General features: G+C 38.3%; 1 pseudogene; it reads left to right on the top strand.

Moving 5' to 3' along the window:
* The first annotated feature begins 12,484 nt into the window (after nt 1-12,484).
* Nucleotides 12,485-12,978, top strand: LOC133098475 (ubiquitin-conjugating enzyme E2 variant 1-like; annotated as a pseudogene).
* The last annotated feature ends 205 nt before the right edge of the window (nt 12,979-13,183 follow it).

The raw sequence follows: 13,183 nt of genomic DNA, 5'->3' as shown, positions 1-13,183 counted from the left end.
ACTGTCTAATCTTCCTACCTCGAATTTCTCTCAAAACAGAATATTAAAAATAATTAACAAGTCAAAGCAGGGAAAGAATTCTAATCATCCGTCACTTTGAATTCCAGGATCACAAACTGATAGTCACTACTTATTGCAAATGACTCCTGATCTTATTTTGATTTTCAGTAAAGCAAATCAATAATAAAATAATTAAAAGTGACCTTTTCATTTAAGTGAAGCAGGTAGAATAAAATATTTAATAGGTTTTAGAAAGCAAACAGAACATTGTGTGTTCTTAGTTGGTTTAAATTTGCTGGAGAGACTGCTTGTCTGTGTAGCCCTTTCCTCTGGAGGGAAAAAGTAGCTCAGAGAGCAGTAGTTTGGGGCCACTAGGTGGATGGCCACAGTGCTCTAGATTTTTCAGTGGTGTTCCACTGCATAGAATAAAACCCAAACTCCTTCTCTTGGCCCCTTCCTCTGTCTCTGTCTCTGTCTCATATTCTACCTCTTGTGCATCCTTCTCTATTTTCTAGCCTCAGCAGCCTGTTTCCTAGCCTCAGCAGCCTATTTCCATTCTTTAAACATGCCAAGCTCATTCCTACCTCAGGGCCTTTGTACCTGCTTAGGATGAACTTACTCAGATCTTAACAGCTCTCAATTCAAAGGATACCTTTTAGGTCTTTCCTGAGAGCCTTGCTAAAATAGCCCTCTCAAGATAATTTGTTCATCTGTTTGTCTGCTTATTTATTTTCCTGTGTTTGTTTTCTGTTTACACTACCTAGAATAATGGACAAGCTTCTTTTAGCACCATGCCTAGAACTGTATCTGACACATATTATGTGCTCAATAAATATTTATAGACTGACTGACTCTCAGGGTGTTTCACGGATGGCTCTGCGACAGTCTGATTTTGTGTAAGAACTAACATTTGCATAATCATTTTACAACTTACCAAGATTTCCATGTACAACATCTTGTTATATTCTTAGACGCTTATATAAACTGAGAGGAAATGAAGGTAATGTGTTGTTGCCCAATTTCTACAGTTTAGAGAAGGAAGAGGTCATGTTGTAACTCCTATCCAGTGGTGTGGTTGATGTCGATTTCATACCTTTCACTGTCATTTGTCCACTTTTCATGAGCCCCAGGTGGCAATGATTAACTGACGGGACAGCAACACATGTACCACAGATGGCTGTGTGAACTCTGTTAACAAATCCGCCCACATTTGGCATCAGTGCTACCTGATCTGACCACCAAGCTGCTGCCATCACCACTAGGCACAAAGTCACCTTTACCTTTTCATATTAATTCTGCTTAGAATACAGAAAAAATGCTATGTGCTTAAAGGCACTGGATCTTTGTTAGTGTTACAAAATATCACCAAGAAAACTTCTATCACATGGCTGGAGAACAATCAAGGCTTAGACTTATCACTGGAGTAGGTATTTTGCCTGAAATATGAAGATGTTCTTTTTTGGACTTATGGAATCTTTGGGCTGGAAATCCACTCTTCTAAGTGAGGAAAATAAACAACAGAAAGGCATAGTGATCTGTAAAAATCACTTAGCTAGTTGGTGGTAGAGCCAGGACTGAAGGCAGATTGTTGCCCTCCTAGACCTTCCAATCTATACAATTTACGCCTCTTTAGAAGTTAAATCAGACACCGGGTAATTTTTTAGGGCCGGAAGTACTAAAACAAGGAGAACAAGATAAAAATTGAAGTAATTTTTAGGCTGTGATGATACTAAGTGATTTGGATCTAATAAATACACATAAATCATTGATTCACTTGACAAATGTTTATTCTATATCTGTCTTACTGTAGGCTTTATTCTAGACACTGCGGGTACAATGGAAAATATGATAGCATTTCTTTCGCATGGTCAAATGGGGAGGCCAACGAGTAAATGTGTAATTTCAATGGATCGCACTAGGTGCTGTGATAAAGACCAGAACGAGGGAATGCAGAGAGATGACATTCAGGAAGGGTTATCAACCCCAGTGGTGGTGCCCAGGAAGGGTTCCCGGAAAATACTGATTCCAAGATGAGATCTAAAGGATAAGCAAGAAATAGTTGTGTGAAGAGGGAAAATGTTCCAGATAGAGAGAAGAATATGCACGTCAGTGTGGATGCATTAATATATCTTCCCATTCACTATGGCCAAAATACAAAAATAAAATAACAATAATTTTTATTCTTCTATGATCTTGTGAACCACAGTTCCTTGCATGGAATCACACATGGCACTTCAGTACCTGGATCGCCTTAGATGTATTTGTGTCGGCACTATCACTTTATAACAGATTCAACATCCTGGCAAAGTGGGTTACAGCAAGATTCCCCTGGCTGGAACTGTACAGGGGCAGGGCTTTATGAACTTTGAAGAAGGCCAGGTTCACATTCATCTGGATCACCTCCAAACCTTCCTCAGAAAGTCTTTGGTGCCTATCACCATTATGTAATTAAAAATAAGCACATTAAGGAGGCACTGTGCCTGACAACCTTAATACCCTGTCACAAATGAGCAACATAATTTTATTCTTGCTCTAACTGCCTTAAAGCGTTTAGGGAATCTTTGTAAATTAACAACGCTGAAAATGAAAAGCAAGTGAATTGCTTTTCTCAAAACCTATATGTTTATAAATCATCTTCACAATAATCACAATCATCATACATTAGAATTTTCTTCCCTAAGGATAATCAGAAATAGATGTTAATCACAACCAAAGCTGAATGCTCCGTATGTTTTCTTTCAATCTTCAACCAATTGATGCATTCATTTCAGATATTTGTCAAAATCTCACATTTCTAGTTTTATCAAATCAGCCAGAATAATTTTGAGTATACATATTGCTTCCTTCTTTCATTTAAAGGTAATTATGGAAAGCCATCAATTTCCTGAGCCATCCATTTATTGCTAGGTACGGGGACATAGTAGGTTCTTGTCTGCAAGGAATTTACAGCAAGGGAAGAGTAGAACTGGAGGAGATGCCAGGAAAGAGGGCACCCATGCCATAGTGGGCTGGATCCTTTAGGCTCTACACCCCAGAACTACTAAATCAGAATCTTGGGAGGGTTTAGCCTTGAGACTCTGCTTTAAAAAACAACAACAACAAAAAACGCTTAGATTATTCCCACCCATGTTCAAGTTTGAAACCCTTTTCTTTGGCAATATCAGAGGTCATTGAAGAGCTTTAAGCAAACGAGCAGGGTGAGGGGTTAAATGTTTTAGGAGAAGTGCTCTGGTAGCCACGTGAGGAGAGGCAGGAGATTTTAATTTTCCAATGCAAACTGGACCAGGTTTTTGACATGGCATCAATTATGGGATGAAGGATGGGGTGAGATGAAATAACATTTAGGATTCAGATGAAGAATTAGTTTCACACCTTATTTGATATTTTAACTGGTTGAAAGTTTAATATTTTATTTATTTTGTCTTTTTCAGAAAGCTTATTCCATTGGATCAAAATAGTTTCGTTAAAATATCAGGTCACAAAGGTGACAATGAATTGGAACTAGGCAAGCACAGACAGGGAGGGCACAAGAGTCAAAGCAAGAGACAAAGAGGATGAAATCTAGGGCAATAGGAACAGGATGGGAAGAAGGGAGTCATATAATAACAAGGGAAACATTAAAGGACTTGGTCCCCAGTTGGATGGAAAAGACAGGAAGCAAAATAGCTGTGATTTTTTTTTCCATAAAAATTCATTATTCTGGAATTATTTGAATATGGAACTGATTCAATATGATTTATCTTAATGAGATCACTTTACAGAATGGTTCAATGGAAAACAGAACAAAAGAAAGTACAGTTCAGCATCACCCTTCACTGTTCTGAAAACAAACGGCATTGATGACAGAGTTTATGCATCAGCCTTGGATTCAGGGCTGGCTCCTCCGCTTTGGGCCTCACCACGCCGTGCAGCAATTGTATGCTTGTGCGCCTCCTTCTTGCATTGCCCCATGAGCACCTCAGCAGTAGGACTCACGCTCGCTCTTCTGTTTGCTACTGTGATGCACACAGACTAGGCCTTCCAATCTTGGTTTTAGAATACACAAACTGATTCATTAATTGCGGTGCTGATTGGAAGTAGCACTTTCTGGCTTAAAATAACTTCCAGAAAGCCCCTACTGCATGCCTCTGCTTGCCGTAAGGCCATCCTTAAATACACTGTCCTCTGGCAGTATCCTTGTCCTAGAAAATCCACATGAAAGGCACTCCAGGCAGTCACACGGTTACTTAGGACACTGAATGCCCTATCGGGGGAATAGTCTGAATGTGAGAGCCCCTGCGTGAACTGTAGCAGATGGCTTTCCAGATGTTTTTCTTGGTCAACAGCCACCATCGGTTTGACTTTGGAGATATGACCTGGGTTTGCCCATGGTCTTTCAGATTGAATTCCGCAAAGCTTTTGCATAAATGAGTGAAAGGACTGCTAGTTGGAAAGATTACAGTTATACTTGCTTCATAGAAGTTAAAGAAATAGGATTTTTTTTAAAGCACTGGATTTGCTTTTAAGACGTAAGTTGCTAACATTCTCCAGTTCAAGACAAGTCTAGAATATTAGAACTGAATGGGGCCCGGAAGATGATTTAATTCAGTCCCTATCTTATAAATGAGGAAACTCAGTCCCACGCAAGCTAGGTGAGGTATGTAAGGTCTGTGAGTGCAGAGGTTTAGAATTTAGTTTTTGCAGCAGTTTGTCTAAGGTACAAGGATTCTGCTTTAGTCTTATTTTGATTAAGTGCTTATTTTACTTTCTCATTTACACCTATTGTACATTTCTTCTTAAATTCCTTCTATTTCTTTGGTGCTCATGTTTATTTTCTCTGTGATTTGTGGTTAATAAAGTTCAGTCAAATGGGATGACTCTAATATAAACCAGCCAATATCATTATTGGTTATTTGGTGAACACCAAGTCCATTTCTATGCAAATCAATCATGTCTGTGATGTATAGTGAAATGAGAAAGAAACTTCTATGGTTCAACAAAAATGTCTACTCAGTGGGTCTGATCTTGAGTTAGTGGAAAGCATTTGTAACTACCACTTATTTAAATGTCAGGACTGTGCTTAAGCCTTTCACATATATCTTCATATTTAATCCTTATGGTGAGCCTATGAGGTAAGATTATCCTCACTTTACAAATTAATAAACTGAGGCTCAGAAATTTAACTTGCCAAGGTCACACCATTAAAAACTCACAGAGCTTGGCTGATGATCTGGGACCCAAATCTTTGTGACTTTGTAGACCCCAGCCTTACCCATCGTGGAAACTCCTAAGAAGCCCATGGGCTGCCATGTGAATTTCTTCTCAGAGGGTCAACAAGATTCATGGAGAGTGAGAAGGTTGCGAGGTATTTCACAATGGCAGTGGTTTCATAGACTATGGGGTCATTAAAACCAAAAGAGGAAAAAATAATTGGATTCTAACTCTTTGCTTGATCCAGCAGAAAATGCTTATGTAAAGCAGATTTGGGGGATGTATGGAAAAATATTGTATCTGGAGGCTGCATCACTCCTTGAAAGCAAAACGCTATGATCGGGTTAATACTTCCACATTACGTGGCCCTCTCCTAAGCTGTGCGCTCACCACAGTGTAGTCCACTGGACCTCCTCCCCTTACTTTCATTCCATTCCATCCCCTACCTTTCTGGTAATACAGGGCTCCTTGCCACAGCCTTTGTTGCCATGTTTTATGCCAGGTTAAACAATAACAGCAACCTTGCAATTATAAATTTTAAAAATTAATGATTTAGCTTTAAAATTTTTAAATGGTTGAAAACATTCATAGAAAAATCCTAAAAGTACTTTATTTCTATATATTAGATCAAACTTCTGCAACTATGTGCATCTTAGTTTGTATTATATTTCATTTTTATTTTATATATTTTATTTCACCAGAAGTATAATGAGAAAGATTTCTTAATGGTTTCAGTTCTTTGAAAAAAAAATAAATTCTGCATCAGTAATCAGGGAAGATGTAAGAAATGTCTCCAGGTCCACATTCTAGCTCTGCCCCTGACATTTTCTGCGGCCTTGGCTCAGACAAATCTGAATCTCTTGAGATATATATTTCACTCACTAAAAACCACATGAATCCTAAATACCTAGCTCTTTCAGAATCTGTGAACTTAGAAGATACTGGAAAAACATTTTAACTACATAATAACATAGGACAAAAATGGAGGGATAGGTTTAATTCCCCATCCCCTTAAAAAAATCCTCATCCAGGATCTAAATGCTTTGGAAACACGTTTATTTAGTTATTCAGTCATTAGAAAGGTTGCCTGCCTACCTGCCCCTGTGCCTCATACAAACCACTAGCAGATTTTGATGTGTGCTTACGAGGGCAGGCAAAGCACTATCTTCTGTGTGTGTGTGTGTGTGTGTGTGTGTGTGTGTGTGAGAGAGAGAGAGAGAGAGAGAGAGAGAGAGAGAGAGGGGGGGGGAGATTAAATCTTTATTCTCATTCTGGATTTTAACACAAAACATCTAAACAGACTGACTTGTGAATGACTTTTTACATATCAGCCTACTGAACTGGAGAAACAAAAATGTCCTCTTCCTAGGTTTTTGACAATATGGCGACTCTAATGTGATGTGTATTTATAAATCTTCCCTACATCCAGAACAAAGGTTTAACTTTGTATGTGATATTTTTCATTCACAAAATATTTATATAGAACTAATCCTTAATCAAAAGTATGTGTTTGGGATGAATTACCAGAGTGAGAAAAGAAAGCAATTAGCATTTAGAAAATGCCAGGCTCCAAGGTTTCACCAAAGAGCAGTCAAAAAAAAAAAAGTAATTTAGGCACTAACCTAGTTTATTAAGTAGAAAGAACTCATATGTTTATGAGTTAGCAAGACCAACATCAGATAACACAGTCTATCAATAAAGGGGAGCTAAAAAAGAAGTCTATGCTACTTGCCAGAAGGGAAGTAACAAGGGGTACTCAGTCTAAGAGAAAGTTGAGACAGTTATTTTATAAAAGCAGCCTTTTCCCCCAAGATAAACATGAAAGTTACAAATAACTAACATTTACTGAGCAGGTAGTATGAGCCACTCATTGAGGTAAGCATTTTAAAGACATTGAGACAGGAACAAGGATAATCCAGTTTTACAGATGAGAAAGCTGCTGCTCAGAGATGATGAGTAACTTTGCTCAGTGTCATCCCGCTAGTAAAAGGCAGAGCCAAGGCTGACAGATTCTGAGACCCACAGTCTTAACTACTGGAAGCTCTGAAATCTCAAGATCTGGAAAATTCTTAGAGAGTTCTACAAAAGGCCTGAATTAAGAAGATATGCTGGGGAAAGAGAAAGGTAACTGCGTAAGTGGGTGAGTAAAAGAATAGGTATGATAAAGGTTAGAAAGGTTTGAAATTACATATAATTAATAAAAATAAAACTGAGTCTTTGGGAAAGTTGAAATAGAAATATATTCATTCCTATGAATATACTCCTATGAATTATTATGGACTAAGGTGATCAAAAGGTACAAACTTCCAGTTCTAAAATAACTAAGTCCTGCGGATGTGATGCACAGCATGGTGACTATAGTTAACAACACTGTGTTGCACATTTGAAAGTTGCTAAGAGAGGACATCTTAAAAGTTCTCATCACAGGAAAAAAATTGTAACTGTATGTGGGGATGGATGTTCAGTAGACTTATTGTGGCGATCATTTTACAACACATAATATTGAACCATTATGTTGTACATCTGAAACTAATATACGTCAATTATGTCTCAGTGTAAAAAATAAAAAAAGATATAAAGCCCCCCTGAAAAGAAATATATTTATTCCTTATTTTAGTACAGGAAACAAACCTATTTAATATAGCAACACGAAAACTATGTATTCCATGAAACAGATTCCCTATTGAATAAGCACATTTAATATATTCACTGGAAGTTTGTTCAGAAAACAATTATAAATCTATTAATTGAATTTTCTTTTAAATATTTTCAATTTCTATGACCATCTGAGCTGCACACTGTTTGCTGCACTGTGATCTAACATTGTTAGTTTTATCAGCTTTTAAGAAAGTAATGAAAGCGGGAAAAGGAGAAATCATTATAAGAAGGCCAGTAAACATTTTATGAATTTTTGAGTTAAAAGTATCTCACTGGGCTGAGTCTATGAAGGAAGCACTCATTTTGATTCTTTCAATAGCATTTTTTGAGGCTTATTGAGTGCTGGGTACAGGAAGATGAGTAAGATGTGACTGATGCTTCAAGGAATTCTCAGTGTAGAAGAAGATAGTGGGAGAAAAGGCATGATAATCAGATCACATAGGTTACCTAAATTCAGATTGTGGTTCCTCCACTTCCAAGTCACAAACAACCTTGGGAAAGTTGTTTAGCTTTTCTGGGCCTCAGTTTCCTCATCTATAAAATGGGGACACTGTTAGTACCTATATCATTGGATTATTATGAGGAAGACTTGTGTTAAAACAAGAAAGAGATTAGAAAATGCCCTGGTACATTGCAAGCAATCAACCAATGCCAGCTGCCATTCATTATTAGACCCATGATGGATGGCAGAACAGATGGAAACACAGAGAATAAAGAGCCTGATTACCTAGCTATGTGAAGGAAAACACCCCAGAGAGCTGATAGAATATGGGAAGGCTTGGTGATTAAGATGAGTTCAGGGGAGAAGAAGCAGTGAAAACAAAGGTAAAGGGCAGCAGACATTTGGAGGTAAATGGCCCCTAGCAGGTATGGTTGGATGCTATAGTGTGAGCGTCAACTGTGAGGGAGGGGTTCTGGGGCTAGAGCCTGGCAGCCTGAATCCTGTAAGTCAGTGCCTTCCAAACAGTGTTCCTTAGAGACCTAGATGAAAGGTTTTGTGGGATTGCCTCAGACACTGATAAGGAGAGGCTTGGGTGGATATGGTGCCAGGTCCCCTCCCTAGTTCTAAGCAGAGCAGAACTGGGTTTTTTTTTTTTTTTTTTAAATTAATTAATTAATTAATTAATTTTTGGCTGTGTTGGGTCTTCGTTTCTGTGCGAGGGCTTTCTCTAGTTGTGGCAAGCGGGGGCCACTCTTCATCGCGGTGCGCGGGCCTCTCACTGTCGCGGCCTCTCCTGTTGCGGAGCACAGGCTCCAGACGCGCAGGCTCAGTAGTTGTGGCGCACGGGCCTAGTTGCTCCGCGGCATGTGGGATTCTCCCAGACCAGGGCCCGAACCCGCGTACCCTGCATTGGCAGGCAGATTCTCAACCACTGCGCCACCAGGGAAGCCAAGAACTGCTTTTTATCTCTTTTATATATTGTGTTTTCATGTAAGATTTTTGTTTGAATAAAAGGATCTGCTCCTTAAAAACTATTTGAATTTAAAAAATGATCAAGGATGGATAAACAACAAGGTCCTACTCTATAGCACAGGGGACTATATTCAATATCCTGTGATGAACCATAATGGAAAAGAATATGTATATATATATGTATAACTGAGTCACTTTGCTGTACTGTAGAAATTAATACAACATTGTAAATCAACTATTAAATAAATAAATGAATATCCACTGAAGTTTTGATCAAGGAAGAAACATGATCAGGCTTGAATTTTAAAATAATTTTGTGATTCCTTATTTTTTTTAGCAAAGGTTATAAAACCCCTTGGTATGAATTTTTCTGATAGATAGGAAGTCAGTATTGCTATACTTCAGGCTTTAACAGGACTGGGGTAGGGTAGAAGTGATGAGTGATCACGTGTCATGCTGAGAACCAGGCAAAGCTCTCAATGGCATTGGTACCACCCCTTGGGGGTGCCTTGTGAATCTCTGCAGATGGTTTTGGTTGTCATAAAAATGGAGAGGGTGCTCTGGCATTTAGTAGGTGGAGGCCAGGGACGCTAGACACTCTGCAATGTACAGAGTAGTCCCCATTCTACCTGGTTTTCACATATGCATGAAGGTAAAACACCTGGGTATAATTACAGAAGCCTGTAACCTAACTTTTTTACACAGAGTAAAACACAAAGTATTTTTGGTATGGTTCTAGTGTATGCTGAATTTATCAGGAATGGAACTGCTGTGTGAATGGAGGAAATGTTGTATTTTGTTCAATTTTTTTAAAATTTGCCAGGAGTTGTTCACTATTTTGAAAAGTAACATCACAAGGCATTTGAGTTCCCAATACACTCACCCGTATCAGTCAGCCTTTGTAGCTGCCACATTCACTATGAGTCTCCAGTGAGTCTACCTCTGGATAGATGCAGGTGTCTGATTACTTCATTATGTCACCTATGCAGTTGTACTCCAGGGCATTTATGTATTTTTCCCTTATATTACAGGCAGAGCATTATATTTGTTTCTTTAAATAGTCTGTGCAGGTAGTTTATCTTGGAATTTCTTTGCAGCAAATAAAGATGTCTCATAAAATATTTGCTATAAAAATGGGGCTTGGAGTATGACAGGGTTGAGAGCCAGTGTGTCAAAGTAACACAAAAGTATTTTCAAACCACTCAGTTTCTCTTATACTATGGTGGATTGGGAATCAAGTTCATTTCTCGATTTGACTTTAACTTTTCCAAACAGAGGCCATTTTTATTCACATGTTGTAGAAAATGATGGAGGGTGATAAAGCACTCCAAAGGCAAGAAGACCACTGTGTGCATTCAACACAAGGGCTGGGCCATTAAGGGGCAGAGGGGTTCATCTGGCAGGTCCAGACCACAGTCCTGGGCAGGATGCTTCAGGTTATTGTATGTCTACAATTTGGGAAAATGCTCTTCCAGCATCAGGTCCTATTCCAGCTGCGTGTCTTGACACCCAGTCAAAAGTAATTTCAGGAAGTGATATATTACAACTTTCCTTTTTTTGGAGGCAAACAGTTTTTAATAATTTGTTAATATATACTGTAGACATATAATCACAAATACGCAACTATTCATTACAGGTCAAATTGCCCAGCATTTAAAGAGTCAAAATATAAATTCTTTTTAAAAATTACCATGTTTTAAAAAACAGGCAAATCTTAATTTTCTTCTTTGGTCTTTCATCACTTTGGTCTGATATTTTCATCAAATTGTGCCAGTTCATCAATAATGCTTTTGCCAGTATGTTATTTATATATGTCCAAAGCAGGATGTTGCCAACTCCTTTGAGACAACCTGAGTCTATAGACCTCTCAACAAATTGACCTCAGGATGGACTATGTGGTTACTTCATATGTTTGTTATTCTTCGACAAAAGCTTCTGTGGAGGCTGCATCAAAATGCTTTTTAGTCCAGACGTGGCCCCATGCTTACTAACTGGCCATTTTATGTTACAAGTACATTTCTAAGTGTTAATCTTCTGCTTACATAAGATAAACTGGAACACTAAAATTTTTTTCCAAAGAAAATGAAGCTGTGGATTTATAATGGGATAGGAAGCAGGGAGAAGGAGAGACAGAGGCCATGCTTTCTACTCATTAACTTTCCATTAATAAACTAAGATAAATTCTTGCTTTATAAGTCTAATGGGTATTTGTGAGCAGCCTGTTGGCAGGTACCATCTTAATAACAAGTAAAAATATTTGATTCACAGTCCTAGAGGCCCTTCCTCTTTTAATACCAATGTTAGTTGTATCTAATATATATGCAATCCTAGTAACTGGTAGTTTACGTAGGTCTTGAGACCACTTATCGCTATTTACTGTGGTTGTGTCTTTAATTAAAACAATAATTTCCATGGATAAATAAAACAGCAAAGCTTAATTCAGAACTAGTTAATATCCTACTTCCAATTTATCTAACTATTAGGATTAACGGCAAAAAGTAAATGTTATAATAATCAGTCATTACTTTTTTATCTTTCTTTAGCAATGTAATGAGGGGAACAATTTTTCTGATTAATCAGAGGTCCTTGTGGCATGGACATATATACACTACCAAATGTAAAATAGATAGCTAGTGGGAAGCAGCCGCATAGCACAGGGAGATCAGCTCGGTGCTTTGTGACCACCTAGAGGGGTGGGATAGGGAGGGTGGGAGGGAGATGCAAGAGGGAGGAGATATGGGGATATATGTATACATATAGCTGATTCACTTTGTTATATAGCAGAAACTAACACAACATTGTAAAGCAATTATACTCTGATAAAGATGTTAAAAAAAAATGATTTACCCCCAAGGCTTTTCCAGATAACTAACTAGATCATAATATCTAACTATATTCTAACTACAACCCAAATATCTAATGAAATAATTCTGAAGTAGATAATTCTTGTGACTTTTAAGAATTCTAATTAGGCAATTAGGTATCTTGAAAGAAGGATATTCGTTAGACCCTTTTTGAGCTCTCAATATATGGATTTTGGTCTTAATCTTAAAATATGTATTTGAAAAATATTTATTCACCCTGAGCAAGGTATTGTGCAAGGTGCTAATCTTGTTCATGTGTATCTCTCAGTGCTGGGCTTACTGGGAGTCAGTGGGAAGAACTAAAGAATGTAATCTGGGGGTGAAGAAGGGGCCGGCCTTTGAGCGACAGTGACGCAAGATGGCAGCCACCATGGGCTAGGGAGTAAAAGTCCCTCGCAATTTCCCACTGTTGGAAGAACTCAAAGTAGGCCAGAAAGGAGTAGGCGATGGCACAGTTAGCTGGGGTCTAGAAGATGACAAAGACACGACACAAGATGGACACGGATGATAATTGGGCCTCCAAGAACAGTTTATGAAAACTGAATACACAGCCTTAAAATAGAATGTGGACCTAAATACCCAGAAGCACCCCCCGCCTTTGTAAGATTTGTAACAAAAATTAATATGAATGGACTTAATAGTTCTAATGGAGTGGTGGACCCAAGAGCCATATCAGTGCTAGCAGAATGGCAGAATTCATATAGCATCAAAGTTGTCCTGCAAGAGCTTTCGGCGCCTAATGATGTCTAAAGAAAATATGAAACTCCCTCAGCCTCCTGAAGGACAGTGTTACAGCAATTAATCAAAAAGAAAAACCACAGGCCCTCCCTTACCCCCCATTCAACTTAAGCAGTCGTCTTCATTTTCCACAGTAGTAAATTTTCTAGATACGTCTTGTAGACCTCAAAGTACTGGAAAGGAAGCTCCCATTCAAAGGCAGTTTATCGTAAGATACTGTAAATGATACTAATTTTTTGATACTATTTCCATTTGAAATATATAAGTTGTGCTGTAACAAATCATCCTGTCAAGTGTAACCACTGTCCACATAGTTGAA

The sequence above is a fragment of the Eubalaena glacialis genome, chromosome 1, assembly GCF_028564815.1.
Source record: "Eubalaena glacialis isolate mEubGla1 chromosome 1, mEubGla1.1.hap2.+ XY, whole genome shotgun sequence".
NCBI classification, from domain to species: Eukaryota; Metazoa; Chordata; class Mammalia; order Artiodactyla; family Balaenidae; genus Eubalaena; species Eubalaena glacialis.
Note: the sequence above shows the minus strand (reverse complement) of the source record. Positions and strands in the feature narration are given on the sequence as shown.